This window comes from Myotis brandtii, unplaced genomic scaffold (assembly GCF_000412655.1).
Source record: "Myotis brandtii unplaced genomic scaffold, ASM41265v1 scaffold112, whole genome shotgun sequence".
Taxonomy (NCBI): domain Eukaryota; kingdom Metazoa; phylum Chordata; class Mammalia; order Chiroptera; family Vespertilionidae; genus Myotis; species Myotis brandtii.
The window spans coordinates 1721660-1739058 of record NW_005353838.1 but is presented as its reverse complement, the minus strand read 5'-3'; the positions used below and the strand labels follow the sequence as shown (position 1 = coordinate 1739058).

The 17399-nt window shown below is 37.3% G+C and overlaps 1 protein-coding gene and 1 pseudogene across 2 annotated transcripts in view; both read right to left on the bottom strand.

Annotated features, from left to right (window-relative positions):
* The window catches only part of B3GALT1 (UDP-Gal:betaGlcNAc beta 1,3-galactosyltransferase, polypeptide 1), a 388127-nt gene that overhangs the window by 351336 nt on the left and 19392 nt on the right, over positions 1-17399 (bottom strand). The gene's annotated exons all lie outside the window — the stretch shown is intronic.
* Positions 678-1589, bottom strand: LOC102249970 (annotated as a pseudogene).

Genomic DNA, 17399 nt, shown 5'->3' with positions numbered 1-17399 from the left:
TCCACCCTAAGGCATAAACCATGAAGTGAACCATGGAGGAGATTCTGAGACACCTACTTCCAATCAAAGGGACTAAGAATTTTAGGGACCTGGAAAGAGATGACTAAGGTAAACATGAGTAAGTAAATAAGTGGAAGTCTTCGTGTGAAATTGTTTTAAAGAATAAAGGAAAATAACAGGGGTGGGGTAGTCTTCCTTAGTGTAGAAAATGGGAGCCCAGAATGAAAGACACATCAACTGGAGAAGGGCTATGAGGAGCCCCTCTACACACCTGCCTCCCTGGCAAATGTATCCTCTGGTGAAGGTGTACCTATCAGGCTTGATTAGGACAATGACTCGGGTTATTTAACCCCTTCCCCGTGATTCTACATTCCCCAAGTAAGCCACCAACTTCACATAGGCTCTCTATGTAGACACCGCTTCAGGAAAGAAAATGTGCTATTCCACTAACACTAGTACTTCATCTACTTGGCATTGTAATTGTCTATGTAAATCAGCGATCCTTAATGCGGCTGCATATTAGAATCACTGGGGTAATTTGAACAAGTATAGATATTAGTACCATTTCAGACCAATTAAATCATGATTCCATGGAATTGGGTCTAAGACCTGAAATTCTTTTTCTTTTTTCTTTTTTAGAAACTGTTTATTTTCTGTCAACCTTACTTCCATTCTGTTTAAAGTTTGTGGAAGAACAGCTTAAGACCACTAGAGTTGGTTGTTCCTACCCATTCAGTGGCCTGAGCAGTGGGGGCTGCAGAACAGTCTTCGGTTGCAGGCTGAGTGCTCCAGCTTCTGTAGGAAACTGCTGAATGGGCACAGAGGGCTCCTGCACGCCTTCAGACCAGCCTGCGACCTCAGGCAGAGCAGCAGTGAACTGGGGAGCTAGAGCAGTCCATCCACCCTAAAACTTCCTTGGTCACACAGCCTTTTCAACAGCAGCCTGCACTTCCTTTCCAATCTCTTCTGTATCTCTGTAGACATAGAGATCAGGCATGATCTTCCAGGGGTGTTCATGGGAGATGGTGCCACACATGCACAGAACTTCCAGGCCTGCATCCACCGCATCTGACCCACTGAGTTAGCCTCCTTGTTGTTGAATGGGATGGCAATGTCCACCGAGTGTGGAGGAGAGTCTGTGTGACACAGAACAGTGGTGGGCAGGTTAACATAAGATGCTTCTGTGAGAGGCTGGTGGTCAGCTCTGGGATGAGAAGTCTTGACTCCCAGAAGGCTGCCCGGATCTGCTTAATGACGGTTCCAGGAGTGAAGCGGCCAGCAGCAGGAGTGGCTCGGTGGCAGCAGCAGCTTCAGCACAGCTCACTGGCCAGTATTCTTGGAGGATATGACACTGACATCAGTGGGGTTCCCAATAGCAACAATGGCAGAGCTGCCAGCAGATGCTTCTCCCAGGCTCCCTTCAGATTTCTGATGCAGATGCATCACTCTCCCTTTTGTTGATGTACTGTTGCATCCTGAAGTCAAGGTTGGTGCCCCCTAAGTGGGTTTCTGCTACAAGGACTTAAAGGGATCCTCCTCCTTCATTTGCAGGACATCAAGGGCTCCAGACATTGTGAAGGTTTCCCTTTAAGTTATGTGGAACCAAGAACAATGCCGGATGGTCCCCTCAGGATAGTACAGAGAAAAGCTAAACCCTGAAGTTCTGTAAGTGATTCTCATGGCACTCAGGGTTAAGAACAGAACCATAATTAAACTGATAGTTTGGCTTATACATCAGCCTCTTGTCTCCTTGATTGTTGTGTGTCATCTTTTCATAATCAAATTCTAGGTAAATTGGCAAAATTGAGGTTTTGGATTTGCAAACTTGAGGTCCAGTCCTTAGACATTTTGTTCTCAAAGTATGGTTTGTTGAACCAGCAGCCTTGGCTGGGAGCTTTTTAGAAATTCAGATTCTTAGGGCACTAAGATGTACCGCATTGCAATCTATATTTTAACAAGATATTTGGTTGATTATTTTCCTTAAAGTTTGAGAAGCACTGTGCTTTCATGTTTCTGGAAGGACCATTCTTACACCTGTATATCTGAATGATGCTACAAATGTTCATTACTGGGCATCCCTCAGATTGCACATAATAACCGTGCAGCTAGGAAGCTTACCACCGTGACGACTTTGTCACTTCTGCCTCTTTCACTATTAATAAGTATTTCAAATACTCCTGAGAGCCACAGATAATTGAACATGAAATGTTTACAAAATATGAACTATTTTAAAATTAGTCACCTAGTTCCAAAATACTAGAAGAGTGTTGTTAGTGCTCTCATTTATGAATCTATGCTGTTACTCCACTTAGAAACCAGCATGGCAATAAAAAGTTACTAAAAAAAATAGAAAATATTTTTAAAATATATTTTACATAAAAAAACCTGTCATTTAATTACAGATATTCATGCAGCTGGTAGAGACTCTATTCAGAACAAAATAAGCCACGTAGCATTCATATGGAGTTGGTCATTGCACCACAGCATTCTGAATAATGTATGAGGCATCCAGCAAAGATTAATTTGAATGAAAGGATATTCTGAATAACTTTCACTTTTTAATTCACATCAAAATTGAAAACAATATTACTGCTAAATCATTCATTCATTTTTGTTTACACTCTGAAGGTTGCATGGCTGGGAGTCTCTCCCAGGAAAAAGATGAAGTGCTTTAGAAATTAAATTACCCAGTGCACGTTCGTTTTTCTTTCTTCTTTGGTAAATAACGAGTCCATGCATCCTTATGCCTTTGGAGCAAGGGAATAAAAAGTCCTTCCATTATTTAAGGAAGAAGTTGAAAGTGGAAAACACCTAGTCATCAATAAGAGTCCATGATCCTGACCCATGAAGTGCTTCAGAAAGAAAGAGCTATGATTAAAGAATGTTTTGAAAATAAGATTGCAGATATGATTCCCCCGAACACAATTGCATGGTAGCGGAATAACTGTGTGTAGGATGCCATGCCATGACCTCTCTCCAGTAGAGTTCCCACCTTCAAATCATATCTTTAATGTTTTTTCTTTGTTTTAATGAATTATGAGATGCAGATATGAGGAGGGTTCATTGCCATTATTTGCTAGAAGTGTCAAAAAACAAAAGGATGATTCTCTGGGCCTTATACACTCTGGCAACCCCCTTTGTTTGTGTAGGATGAGAGCATCTGACAGAATATTTTGATCTGAATTCAGGAAGCAAAGGCAAGGCAGCTGATATTCTTCCTGAGTATTTCTGTTGCTGAATGTGTTTTCTTGGCAGATTTTCAATGTTATCTCTCCAGTAAAAGTTAAGGAATATGAAACATAAGCCATAAATAGCAGAATACCTACTTCAACCATTTACAAGTGAAATAACTTAGAGAACTGGATATCAGAATCATAATTCTCCCAATTATTATTTTGGTAATAAGGCACCTTCCAGTTTTTTTTTAAAGATGCACCTGATTTTTAATAATCAAATAGCTAAATCCAATAATCTGAGTCATTAAAACCAGAAGGGCATTTGACTATACTTGTTCTTTCCAAATCCACTGAAATGTTAAAGTGAAAATAAAAGTAAGAATTAATACAGTATTGTAATGGTGGTTACAGTAAAGGGTGCCATCACTGCAAACCTTGAAGAATTTCTGAAATGATATAAGGTTAGTGGAAAACCATGGGAAATTTAAGGACTCACAATTCTATAAAAACAGACTGCCAGAAAGTAACTTGTTCAGAAGACTGTTACCAAACACAACATTTGAGGCAGCAAAAACTGGGAGCAAGGCTGAAGGTGGGCAGTCAGTGGGCTCATTAATGAAAAGGCTGTACAAACTTGTTTAATTCCCCTGTTATGTAGTTTGATCCAATTAAAGATGAAAGAACAACTCTCTGAAGTAGACAATCTGCCACCAGAGATTCATTCTGTGGGTGACAGGATGAAAGCCAAAAATGGAATCATGGTCTAAGCAACCTCTGGATCTCTTCACAAACCTTGAAATTCAACTACTCGTGTCATATAATACTAGAGCCCATTTGATCATATTCCCAATCCAACCCAGGACAGCCAGGGATCCTGTAATCAGATTCTAGATTGATTGTCCTCAAGGGCCATTAGAAATAAATAAACACAGTTCAGTAACTAGTGCAGATCAATGTAGACTCTTTCCTTTATAATATCAATAACCAATTATGTTTAATTTTAATTCTCAAAATTAACCGTGATCATTATTTTTAAAAACTCAGTAAGAATATTGACTAAAATAATGGTTATGGCTGGAGGAAAAAAAATAGAGGACAAAAAACAAAACAAGAAGATCGAGGTAGGGATCTGAAAAGCTGAAACAAGAAATTCTCTCAGAACACAATGCAAAGGGAAAGAAAAATAAAATTATGAAAAATAGCTATGAGATATGGAGGATCAATTTTAGAGATCTATAGAAGGCAAAATGGTCATTTCAGAGGGAGATAACAGAGTTAGTAAAGAGCAAGAAATAATAAGAAATAGAGGCTAATACCCCCCACCCTGTAAAAAGAAAACACCTGGATAAAACTAAGCTAAATTAACAATCAAATAAATAAAGAAAAATCATAAAACCCTAGGGAGACAAAAAGTTATTTTCAAAAGAATCATACTTATGTCAGACTTTTAACCTAAAACATGAAATTTTAGGGAAAACATAGTATAATATTTATGACACAAAGAGAAGAAATGCAAATGTCAACTCTTGTACCACTTAAATCAGTGCTTTGAATTCACATTCATAATGTGTTTAAAATGTTATTATTATGGACCTTAATTTTTTTTTCCTTGCTGATGCCTGAGAAAAATAACAAAATAAAACAAACATTCAAGATACAGGAATACTCAAGATAAAAGAAAAATAAGCCATGGGCTCAGGAAAGTGTGTATTTAACTCCAAATAACTGGTTATATTATACCTGTGAAGTAGATATACTGATTTTATAACACAAAGATTCATGAAAGAGGCATACTGGAAAAACATAGTATATTATATTGGATCCACAATTGTAAACAGTTATTATAAAATCTGAAAGATAAATAGGGAGAAAGAGGAATAGGTAAGTTTCTCATTTGCAGGAGAGGTTATAGAATAGATATTGATTAGATGTTTACATTCATAGCAGAAGGTATGGTTAAATATATTGTTTTAAAAAAATGACAGGTCCCAAATGGTATCATTTGCCTCAGCAATAGCAAACCAAGACTTAATTGAAACTTCAATCTCTCCCAGAAATGTGACTTTTAAAACAGTCAACCTGTAATTTACTGATCAGCAAAGGTGAGGTAATCTGTATGATAAAACCTTTGCGCCCCTCCCCAACAAAACAAATGGGAGAGCCTGAAACAATCTTTCCTTTTTTTTTTTTTGTTAGTAACTTCCTTACTCAAACTACCTTCTACCCATAAAACTTTACTATTTTGTACAATTCCTGGGCATATGTCTCTACTCCCTCAATGGAATGCTGCCCAATTCATTAATCACTTAATAAAGACAATTTGATTTATTAGGCTGAATTCTTGATCTTTAACAATAGCTGTTAAAAACTTACAATAATTTTCACTATAGAAATAGAATAAGATAGTAGAAATAGGACTAAAACATATTTGTAATTCTAAATATTAATTCACAAATTGGGAAAGTATAAACACATATACCCAAATCCAACAACTGAATACAAAAATAACAAATAACACATACATTTGAAATTTTTAAAAAATTAAATTAACACATAGAAAAATATTAAAAGAAAGCAGAGTTAATATTCAAAGGAAAATTAGTATCAAAGTATTAAAGTGGCCTAAAACAATATAGTAACTACAAGCCATTATGCATTAAACAGCTTTAAAGTATAGAAAGTAAAACCTGTTAGTATAGATGAAAATTGACAAAAGAGTGATCATATTGAATTTATCACTATCTCATGTATCAGAATATAGCAAAAACCTATTTAGGATGCACAAGACTTGAAGAACAAAATGAATACAAATTATAAACATATATAAAATGGGGCAAAATAAGGCCATTTTTTTTTCATGACTGCCTCTGACAACTCACTCTGTGGGAGTTAGATCATTCCTTGCCCTTGGATAAAATTTCAGGCAGATCCCATCTTCCCTTTGCTCACTTTTTGATAATACTAAGTTCTTCTGTGTGTTGCATACATGGAAACATGTCAAGGGGGAAGGGGGACACATTTCTTCTTCTCTATTGCCCTCATTATCAAGCTACTGTCTCTCTCTACCAATTCCCTAGACTGCCAATGCTTTTGAAGTTTGAAAGGTGATGGGGAGAAGTAAGGAGCAGAGAATAACGTCCTAAACAGAAAGAGTTGTAAACGGGGGTCAGTATTCTTTCAGCTTGCTATATGTTAAATGCTGACTTTCACTCCTCAGTGTGCTTTGTAGGTTCTATGAAAAATACTCACTGTTTTGAATCTCTCATTGAAATTATTTGATGCACTTTCCACAGCTGGCTGCTTATGATAACACAGGCTGCTGCCGCGCCCCGCCTACTGATTTTGGTTCCCAACAGTCTAACTAATCCCATTCAAGAAGTTCTCTCTTGGAATCACACCAAATCTCCAAGATGCACTCTTAGGAATACTCCCAATAAGACAACGCTGGGCAACTCTGTCTGTGAATATATCCACAGGAAACATGCCTTTAATTAATCTGTGAGAAAGCAGTTATTCTCCGAATCACAGCTTTCTCTACTGGGCTGCCACAAGTGACTTCCAATTCCTGCCCTTTGATTCTCTCAGGCTAGTGGGGCACTAATTCACAGCCTCCTAAGAAAATACCCGGCTTTCTGATTTGTCTCTTTGAAACCTTCCTCAATCTACTTGAGGTTAGAGGAGGAGGACCTCCCTCCCTCCCCCCATATTGTATTGGGGATTTGCCACAGCATTCTAAAAACTTTTACAAATAAATTTCCTCTACAAACCCCAATTCCCTTTCATCCTTTTCATCCCTTTTTATACAGGTGGTTAATTAGCTAGAAGTTGAAAACCTCCTTTGAAAGGCATGTGTAGGTGGTCTAAGACCTTATTTACAACACAGGAAAAGTTATTTTCTACTCTGTCATTTTGGTCTCATGAGAAACTCGAACTAACATCCCATTTACTATCCTGTTGCACAGCAAGTTGGCATTGGGGGCAACAGGTTTACCCTTGCAGACTATAGTTTTCCAGTGTCTATTATAGATCACACATCAGCAATGAAGATGTGAATTTATTCAGCTCAGATCATGGACAGTTTCCTAGGAGAGTCCAAGCAACCTGGGACTCGATGGTGACATAAAAAATACTCTTAAGAAGAAATGGCTGAGCATCTGGGGATTTAGCTGTGGCTAATAAATATGTGACACTGGGGAAACCTCCATTGCCTCCACCACTTCAGGTGATAAAGAGGAAGAGTAAAAGCTATTTGAACAGATAGTCCATGCTCACTTCCAAACCTTAAAATGTTCTTAAATAAGGTATGGTTCTCCCATTTCAAAGTCAGAGGATACAATTGACTTCAATCCATGAATATCTCCCTAATTTTGAGCATTTCGTGATGATTTTGGATATCTGAATTTTAAAACTAATCTAGACAGTGATCCCCCCAAATTATAGAAGTTATCATATTCAAATGGAAAATTTGTGTCTGGTGCTTCTAGCCCAATGCTCTTGCCTACATTGGCAGCTTAGCTTGAAGGCAATTCAAACATAAGTATTGGAATTAGTGTTCATAGATCTTTTCTTTTAACTATTCAATATACTTGCAGCAACAGAATTCTTCACCTTTTAGGCCCAATTTATCCCACCAAGATCAGAGAGCACAAATGGATGCTCACTTTTACTGTATGAGTGTTTGACTCAATTAGGGGAGGATTTTCAGAACCCCTGGATATGAAAAGTGCTCCATCTAGTGGGAGTTCAGAAATCCAGAAACTCCCATTCCTTAATAAGAGAGACCCTCAAGAAGAGAGATTTAAAGAAAATCTATTAAATATCTTCAGGATACAAAAAAGGGCAGATAGAGTGCTCCTCCATAATACCTCCAGAACTATGCTACCATTTATCTCTGCATAATGTGAGTGATACAAATTATAATCCAAAAACCAGTATGCAGCTAACCTCAGGGACAAATTTCAACAATACCTCTCAGTATTAATGTAGAAGTTAGGCTACTTTACCAGTAGAACCAAACTGAAGTAAATGCTCCTGAACTGGGAACCACGGGGTAAAAGCAAAATGGATAACTGTTAGAAGCCCACACTACATCTCACATTAGAGTAGTATAGGCTTTACCTGTATGAAAAGTGAGAGATCTGAGTAGATCACATTCATTAACCAAATAATGAGTAAATGGCCCACTGTTGTAGGACCTGGTATTGCAATGTAATTTATATTCCAGTGGAGGGAGACAGATAATAAGCAAATATATTAAACAAATAATAACATGAAAAAGAAATGTGCAATGTTCCGAGTGGAGATTAAGAGCAATGAAGAACATTTAATCAGGGTCAGAGAATGGATAGATATTGTTTTTACATGGATGGTCAAAGGACCCCTGAATAAGGACATATATTGGTAGATATCTAAAAGACAGAGCAAGCCATACACATCTGGGGAAGAGAATAGCAGAGAGGGGGTAGTACATGCAAAACACCTGAGGTGAGACTATAATTGGCAGGCTGAAGGAAGGCAGAGGAGGCCAGTGTGAGTGGAACAGTTAGCAAAAGGAGAAAAGTAGTAGGAAAGGTTAAAGGGGTCATCGAGGGCCAGATGGTATAAGTCATTCTAGGCTTGGGTAAGCACTGTGAGTTTTATTTTGAGTGAGATGAAGGTTTTGAGCAGAGAAGTGTCAAATCATGAATCATTTTTAAAAGGATTATTATTACCATGTAGAATACAGGGGTCAAGTGCTGGGCAGGGAGGCTAGTTAAGTGTTTTTGCAGTCCTCAAGATGGGACACAATGGTGACTGGGATTAAGATGTGTGTGTGTGTGTGTGTGTGTGTGTGTGTGTGCGCGCGCAAGTGCACATGGAGGCTAGAGATGGAGAAAGACAGAGACCAGAGAGAAAAGCAGAATGATTCATATCCATCAGAGACTACATATTCTTTTCAAGCAACTATGAAACATTTATTAAGATATCAATTAAAAATCAGTTTTAAAAAGTAGAATGGGAACAGGCAATATTCTTCAACAGCAGCAAAACCAAATTCAATACCAACAGTGATAAACTAGACACCAAATGTAACCCACTCGAAATATTTTTAAGTCCTCTGTACAACTTTGAGCTTATTACCTGACAATCCATTTTAAACTGGGATCTATGTGGTCATTCCTCTTGTTTGCCTAGGCACAGAGTAAGACTGCAAAACTAGGAGCTTACATTTCTCAGATCTATTTCTCCGAACAATTTTTTTTATGATTTTTCTACACATCCTATCTCCCAGTATTTTTAAAAGTATACATCTCTCTTCTTTTTTTTCAGTCAGTATATGTTCTTAAAGTGTCCATCTCTTGGTAAAGCTTTTCCTGCCTTCTTCCTATTTCACATGTTAGTCCAATTCAGAGTTTCCCATGCACACCAAGGGTGGAGCTCAATTGGAGGCCCCTCCATATGGTCACTGACCCGGGCTGCTCTCCAATGTGAATCTGCTCATGCTTTTTAAAGGTTAAATGACCAATAAAAGCCTTTCATCAATAATTACAGTCAGGGAGGGTCCTCTGAAGTGAATAAAGGTGAGCTCTCTGGCTGACATCTTCCCCACATTTATTATATTTATGGAGCTCCCCACTGTGTGTGTTCTCTGGTGTCCATGTAAATGCACACTCTGGATAAAGTTCATCCACATTCATTTACAGGGCTTCTCGCCAGGGTGAGGTTTCTGAGGTTGTCTAAGGACAGAGTATGCACTGAAAGCTTTCCCACGCAGAGACTCATAATGGTTTTTTTCCAGTCTAAATTCCCTATGTTGCTTGAGGAAGGAATGCCTACTGAAGCCTCTACCACACTGATTACATACATAGGCCTTCTCCCCTATGGGAGTTTTTCCTAGGAGAAGGAATTGTCCTGGGGAAGACCATGTAATTCATGCTGGAGAAGCAACTCAGTGAAGTAAACATTGAAAATCCATTAGTCATAGAGTAAGACTTATAAAACATGTGAGGATTCACATATTATAAAACACTCCCAGTGTCATGAGGAGTGCAGTTGGAATCACATCAGAATAGTCACACTGGGAAGAAACTCAATGAAGAACCCTTAAGCACCCTAATGAGCAAAAAATCCAGACTTTTGCTGAATGACCTATTATTGGAAAAGTGTAGGGCAAAGATGTGGAAATGTTGAGTCTAGAATCTGTTAACAAGTAAGAAATAACCATATAAATCCTCTACAACATATTTGTACTTGTGATTAATATTAAGCAAAAGTAGTTAAAAAAAACTTTTAAAAAGTGCATATCTCTTAAAATTTGCTTTTAACCTTCACTTTTCTAATTATCTACTTTATTATGTATGAAGAAGAAATGTGTCGACTATCCACTACAAAAGAAAAAAATCAGTTTAACATGATTTTATTGAAATCATCTAGGATTATAGACACATATATCATATATCTTTGCTTTTAAGAACCAGTCATGATATTTTCATTTTACTTCGTAAAGTGACTTGTAATTTTAAGACTTAATCCTATTTTTATTGCCAGTTCTATACCACATTTTCAATGTGAGATTCTTTATTTTCATAGTTTCAGTTATTTCCTTGCATTTCAGGAAAGATACATGGATGATACATTTTTTAATCTCACATACAAATAAATGACTAGTTCACTAAATTTAACATTTTTTAATCACAGTATTTTCTTTCAAACTCTGTAGAATGGAGCAATAACTATTTCCTCAACAAATAAAATTGTAAGAAAAAAGAATAAGGGAGACATTTATAGATTAAGTTAAACTTTAGGGACGTAATCAGCCAAACAATTTGTGAATGTATTTGGGATCCTGATTTTAATAAACCAAAAGTGAATATATAAAATTGGGAAAGATTCATACACTGATTGGCTATTGATTTTTTTTAGGTATGATAATAGTTTGTAGCTATGCAGTTGTTGGTTTTTTTTTAAATTTAGAGACATAGATTAACTAGGTATGAAAGAAGTGGTATGTCTTGGAATTGCTTATAAGAGTGTGGTAAGAGGGGAGTGGATAGAGATATAGATGAAACTAGGTTGGTGTGAATTAAATGTTGAGCTGGGGAATGGGTACATAGCGTTTATTATATGAGGTTTTCATAGTTTTGTATATATTTGAACATTTCCATAATAGAACAGGAAAAAGGACCATTGTTTATTCTTTTCTACAATTGTGGCAGAGAGATCTAAGAATACAGTTGCCTTGTCAAGAAAAGGATTATTTATTCACTATTTCCTGCTAGAATGCTTGTTGCATTCTGTTTCAGATTAATTTTAAAATTAATTCCATAAACTTTGTTATGTATCAAATTATAGGTATAGCTATGAAATGCTTTCACCTATTATGTTTTAATATCATTTTAATATGTTCTGATTTCTTCAGCAATTCTATGTTGTTTTTCCACATCACAAATCTTTTTCTGCTCAATTAAATCTTTGTTGTTATCTGCATTCTGAGATCTACAACACTCATTCAATTTTCTGTTGAATAGTTTGTGCTCTTAACTGGTTTTAAAGCATTTTAAAATCTTCCATAGCTTCATAACCTTCCTTTCTTACATTATTGATATATTTTCAAACTTCTGTTTGCCTCTCAGACAGCTCCATTTTAATAATTTCTTTTCTTTTACCTTCATCTATTGCCTTATATAGTCTATGTTTCCTTCCTTTGTCAAAAGAACAAAGCAAAGAGAATCTGAAATTTCTTGCTGCATATGGAAAATCTTTTTTTTTTAAGAATAATGTATTTGGATGCTTATAGCAGTTTTATTCATAATTGCCCAAACTGGAAGCAACTAAGAATATCTTGCAGTAGGTAAAGTAATAAACTGTGGTAGATCCAGACAATGGAATATTACTCAGCACTAAAAATAAATGAGCTATCAACTATGAAAATAGATGGAATAAATTTAAATGCATATTAAATCATTAAGTGAAAGGCTATATAGTATTTGATTCCAACTGCATGACATTCTGGAAAAGGCAAAACTATGGAGGCAGTAAAAAGATCAGTGTTTGTGGGATAGGGCTGGGGGCACAGCATGGTGAGAGATGAGTAGGTACAACACAGAATTTTTAGGGTAATGGAAATACTTTGTATGATACCATAATGATAGATACATGTCATTATGCATTTCTCCAAATCCATAGTATGTACATCAAGAGTGAATCATAATATAAACTATGAACTTTGGGTGATGATGTGTTAATGTAGGTTCATTGTGACAAATTCATCACTCTGATTCTGGGTGTTAAGTGGGGAGGATATGCATGGGTGAGGGTGGTGGGTATATGGGCAATTTCTACTTTGGGCTCAATTTTGCTGTTCTAAAAAGTAATGTCTATTTCTTTAAAAGTGTTTTTCCTCTGCTTTTTGGATGCTTTATGCTCTATTTCATTATAAAATCTTTTCATAGGTCCTTCTTTTAAATTATTTTTATTTTTTAAAGATGGGAAGGCTATCTAAAGCCTACTATTTCCTCACAGAAACAGGGCAAAGGGTTTCTCCTTTGGCTTATTTATTTTCTAGTTGCATGCTATTAGAGAACTTCTTCTGATGCTCAAACTGCAGGGCTTGCTGCTAATGTGTTGACATAATGTATATGAGGAGTGGAGCCACTCAGGCTAAAAAGGACCCTACCAGGCCAAGTCCATTTCTTCATGCTTTCTCTTCTGTCACTGCAGAAATAAAGTTGGTGACACCAAGCTTTCTTCCAGGTTCAGAAATAGTGAAATTTCCTTGGACCAATATTACTAACTTCATAGTCAACACCACCCCCCACTTAGTATGAGGTCACCACTATTCCAGATCAACAACTCCTGGAGTCTCATTCAATTTCATCTTTGAAGTCACTAGCATGTTGAGCCAACTCACTACAGTCAGTGTTACTGCAGCTTTTCTGTTCCTTTTACTTTTTTCAGTTCCCAGCTCCAGTGCCACTACAATGTAGGGAATTTCTGCTGGTCCAGGTGACTCAACAGGGCTGTACATAGATTTGCCCGGTCAGTCTCTCAGTTCACTCCTCCAAGCCCAGGAAGGCTTATGTCCTCCAGGTTATCAATGGCATACCTCCTATGAGGCAATCCTTCTCTTCTGGGACAGTGATTTTCAAGTAGATTCTTCTTTATGCATGCCCAGCTCCACTGATTCTAGCAGAAAATATTTGAAGTTGGTGGCATTTTATGGTTTTATCCCTTAGTTCCAGTGTTGTTGCAGATTTCTCCTCATTTTTATATTTTCTAGATATTTTTCTTGTTTTGTTTGTTTTTGTTAATCCTCACTGAAGGATAATTTTTCCATTTTTTCTTTTTTTGGCGGTGGGGGCGGGGAGAGTGGAAGAGAGGAGAAGAAACAGAGAGAGGGAAACATCAATGTGAGAGAAACACATCTATTGGTTGCCTCCTGCAAGTGCCCCCACTGGGGCTGGGGATCAAACCTGCAACTATGATGCATGCCCTTGACCAGAATTGAACCACAACCCTTCAGTCCGTGGGCAGACACTCTAACCACTGAGAAAACTGGCTAGGGCTAGATAGTTTTCTTAGAATTGCAGAGGATACTTTCCCCAAAAAATTTTCAAGCAATCATCTTTTTCAGAGAGGCTCTCCAAATTTTAGATAATAATTTTAAATTGTCTAAAAGAGCAGTGGGCTTTGCCCATTTTTTCTTAATAACTTTAAACTGCTTTTGGCAAATTTGCATGCAAGCACCTTTAAAAGAAACATTAAATAGAAAACTGGCAATGATGTATTTTTATTATCTCAAAGAGAAGTCTCAATAGACAACTGAATATTATGTGCAATTATTACTAATAAAATGACTTAAGGACTAATATTCTAAAAGCAAAAATATATCTCCATTTGAAAGAGATGTCCTATAACACAATATTGTCTTGTAACCATAACATCTTATAGAAGGTTAGGCCACTTAGCTACTCAGAGATGCATTTTTGCAACTTGATTAGTCTTGCAGAATTCATCAAGAAGTTCTATGACTTTAAAATTAAAATTCTCACAGGTACATTAATGACATTTTTCTATGGTAGAAGATTGGTAATACTGGTTTGAAATTTCTCCAAGTCAAAGTTATTAGAGCAATACTCATGGAAAAGAATGTGGAGGCTTTTATGTTCCCATTTGTCTAAGTGTTGTGTTCTAATGAAAATATTTGCCCCAACCATTTACTCCCTCACCTTCCTCTGTGTGAAGGTGTAATGACTATCTCTTTAACTACAAGTCCTTTTTCATTTAAACTGTAGGTAATTAATTATACTATCCACTCAATTGATCATCGAAGCACATGGACTTTTCCTAGGCAGCAGCATAAAGAAAAGGGCAGTTTCATGCCAAAGAATTCTCTGTTGTCCAAATATCATCAACACTGCAGTTAGAAGAAATATCTGGAAGGTTGCCTGAAGGATAAGCAGCTCATTACTTTTCTCCTAATATCCTAAATTGTATCCTTGCTTTAGTTAGACCATCAACAATCTGCACACTTATACTGTCTTCTCTCAGACCCTCATAGAAGTGCTTTCTGTGAGTTACATTCTGGAGGTATGCCACCACTTTGCTCTGAGGAACATAGTATTAACAACGACAGTGATATTATTCTCCCTAAAACTGGTTACTCCTGTAATCTTCTCTCAGTACCTCTCTGGCTTTATCTATCTTTCCATTTGCTCAGACAAAAAAAACTTCAGGTCCAAACTTTTCCTGATATGCCACATGTAATTCTTCATCACATTTTGTTGTCTCTAACCTCGAAAAAAAAAATACAGATGTTGACTAGTTTTTGCCACCTCCATTGCTACCATCAAGATGTAAGCTACTACTGCTCGTCACCTATATAAATCCAAGAGCCTCCTGAGAGAAGAATCAGATGACCTTATTCAAATATAAGTCAGATGATATTACCCTTCTGCTCAAAGTCTCCACTAGCTCCCACTGCATTAAGAAGGCAACAAGGGGTCTACAAGGGCCTGCTGGGTCTGGGCCCTCATCAGCTCTTTGACTTCATCTCCTATCACTCTCCTCCTCATGCTTGTTTTAGGTAGACCGGTCCATTTGTCATTCCTCAAACACTCTGAACAGCCACCCCGCTCCCTCTGTTTGGCAGGCTTCCTTCAGACATATTGATGCCTTCTCTCTAATGCTTCAGGAGAGCCCTCCCCCCTGTCCCAACAACCTTATTTAAAATTAATACCAGCCACACTTACTTTAGCACTATTTATCCTCATTCCTTCCCACCCACCCCCAGCACTGATGGTCTTCTAAATAATTTGATTGTCTCCTCCTAGTCTGATCCAAGCTCTCTGCAGGCAGGAATCTTGATTTGTTTTGCTCATTGTGGCATCCCCCACGTCTGGCATGGCACCGTGCATATAGCAATAAACATGGGTTGAACAAGTAATTATGAAGAATAATGACAACATTAGAAGCTAACATAAACTTCCTTTCTGCATTGGCCAGGCATTGTCTTTATGGGGATTATTTATGCTCACAATTCTAGGAAGTGGGAGCTTTTCTCTCCAACGGAGGAAACTGAGGCCCGCCAGAGGGAAAATTTAACTGTGGTCACACCTGAGGCAGCAGCAGAGCTGGAATCCAAACTCTGTCTCTTTGTTTCCCAAGTCTCCACTTTTCCCATCATAACCTTGTATGTATTTGCTTTCAGAAGAAACTCATTTGCTGTATGGATTTGTTTGTTTAAGTAGAGGACATTGTTCACTATTGAGAGTTTCTCCTTTATGTGGATCCATGGGAGAAATTCTCTTAAGAACAGATAGCTATGTTTCCATAGACACCTAGCTCAAATTTATCTTGTTGGACACTGAAATGTCTGAAGGTTTGTGTTGCTAGGGTTCCACTCTAGGATACTCAGAGAGAAATTTTGAACTGAGTCTTAGCATTTAATATTGGGTACTAATCTTGATCTTGACTTGTATTACTTTATAAAGCCCCCATTCTCATACACATTCAAATTTCCTTTATTATGTATTTTATCCTTTTTAAAAATATATTTTTACTGATTTCAGAGAGGAAGGGAGAAGGAGAGAGAGAAAGAAATATCAATGATGAGAATCACTGATCGGCTGCCTCGTGCACAACCCTTACTGGGGATCAAGCCTGCAACCTGGGCATGTGCCCTGACAGGGAATAGAACCATGAACTCCTGGTTCATAGGTCAAGGCTCAGCCACTGAGTTACACCAGCGGGGCAATGTGTTTTATATCTTCTAGTGTATGGTATTTGTATAAACTCCTCCATTCCCCTTCGGGAGATGGCATGGAGACAAATATTTGTATTTATAAATTAAATCAAAGTGTAATGTTCTTGCACCAAATCACTTCAACCTCTTAAAAAACTGCCTATTCCTCAACTGTCCTTTGGTGTTATGTTCTCAGGTTATATCATGGGTGAGATACTATTAGGCACAGCCATGAGCATGCAAGGTATTTCTTGCTTTTGTTTTCCAGATGCCTATATTCTTAAAAGAATATAAAGGAGATTTGTGGAAGAGGGAAAAGACTTTTGTGGATGAAGAGAGGGTGGGGGGAAGGAATGCATGAAATTAGAGAACAGCCAATGAGACCCAGAACAGCAGGGATGGGCCCTGCCTCTGTCAGCACTACTAGGACATGGCCAGTCCCTTTAGCTTTAGCGCAAGCATGTCAAACTCGCGGTCCACAACGAATATTTTTGCGGCCCAGCCAATATAACGGTATGTAAGAAACGTGAAATTTCCTAACTTAATTTTTACAATATCCTGTTATACATAATTAATAATGAACTACGTTCGCTAATGACTGATTACTATAATCGTGTTGCATTCATTTCCCTTACATGCCTTTCACACAGGCACACCATTTCTCTCCACTAATACTAGCAGCGAATATTTTAGCAGCCGATTGCCACGTCATTAGCCTTGTACTGACTTGTTTGGTGTGCGCAACAGGAAATATTTTGCTTTCGGAGAACAAGAAAAATAGGTTTATTTGTGTTACGCTTATTAATTTGTGCCATTATTCAGTGTCTGGTAAGTTAATATTCAAGAAAAAATATTAATTTTTATTAAAATGTTCTATTATTTTATGTTAACAATTACTCATTTATTTCAGCCCTTTGTATTCAGCATATCTCTATTGAAATAAACCTACATTTCTATGAAAATTGAAGCTTTTGTTTTTTTGCAGCCCACATACACTTAAA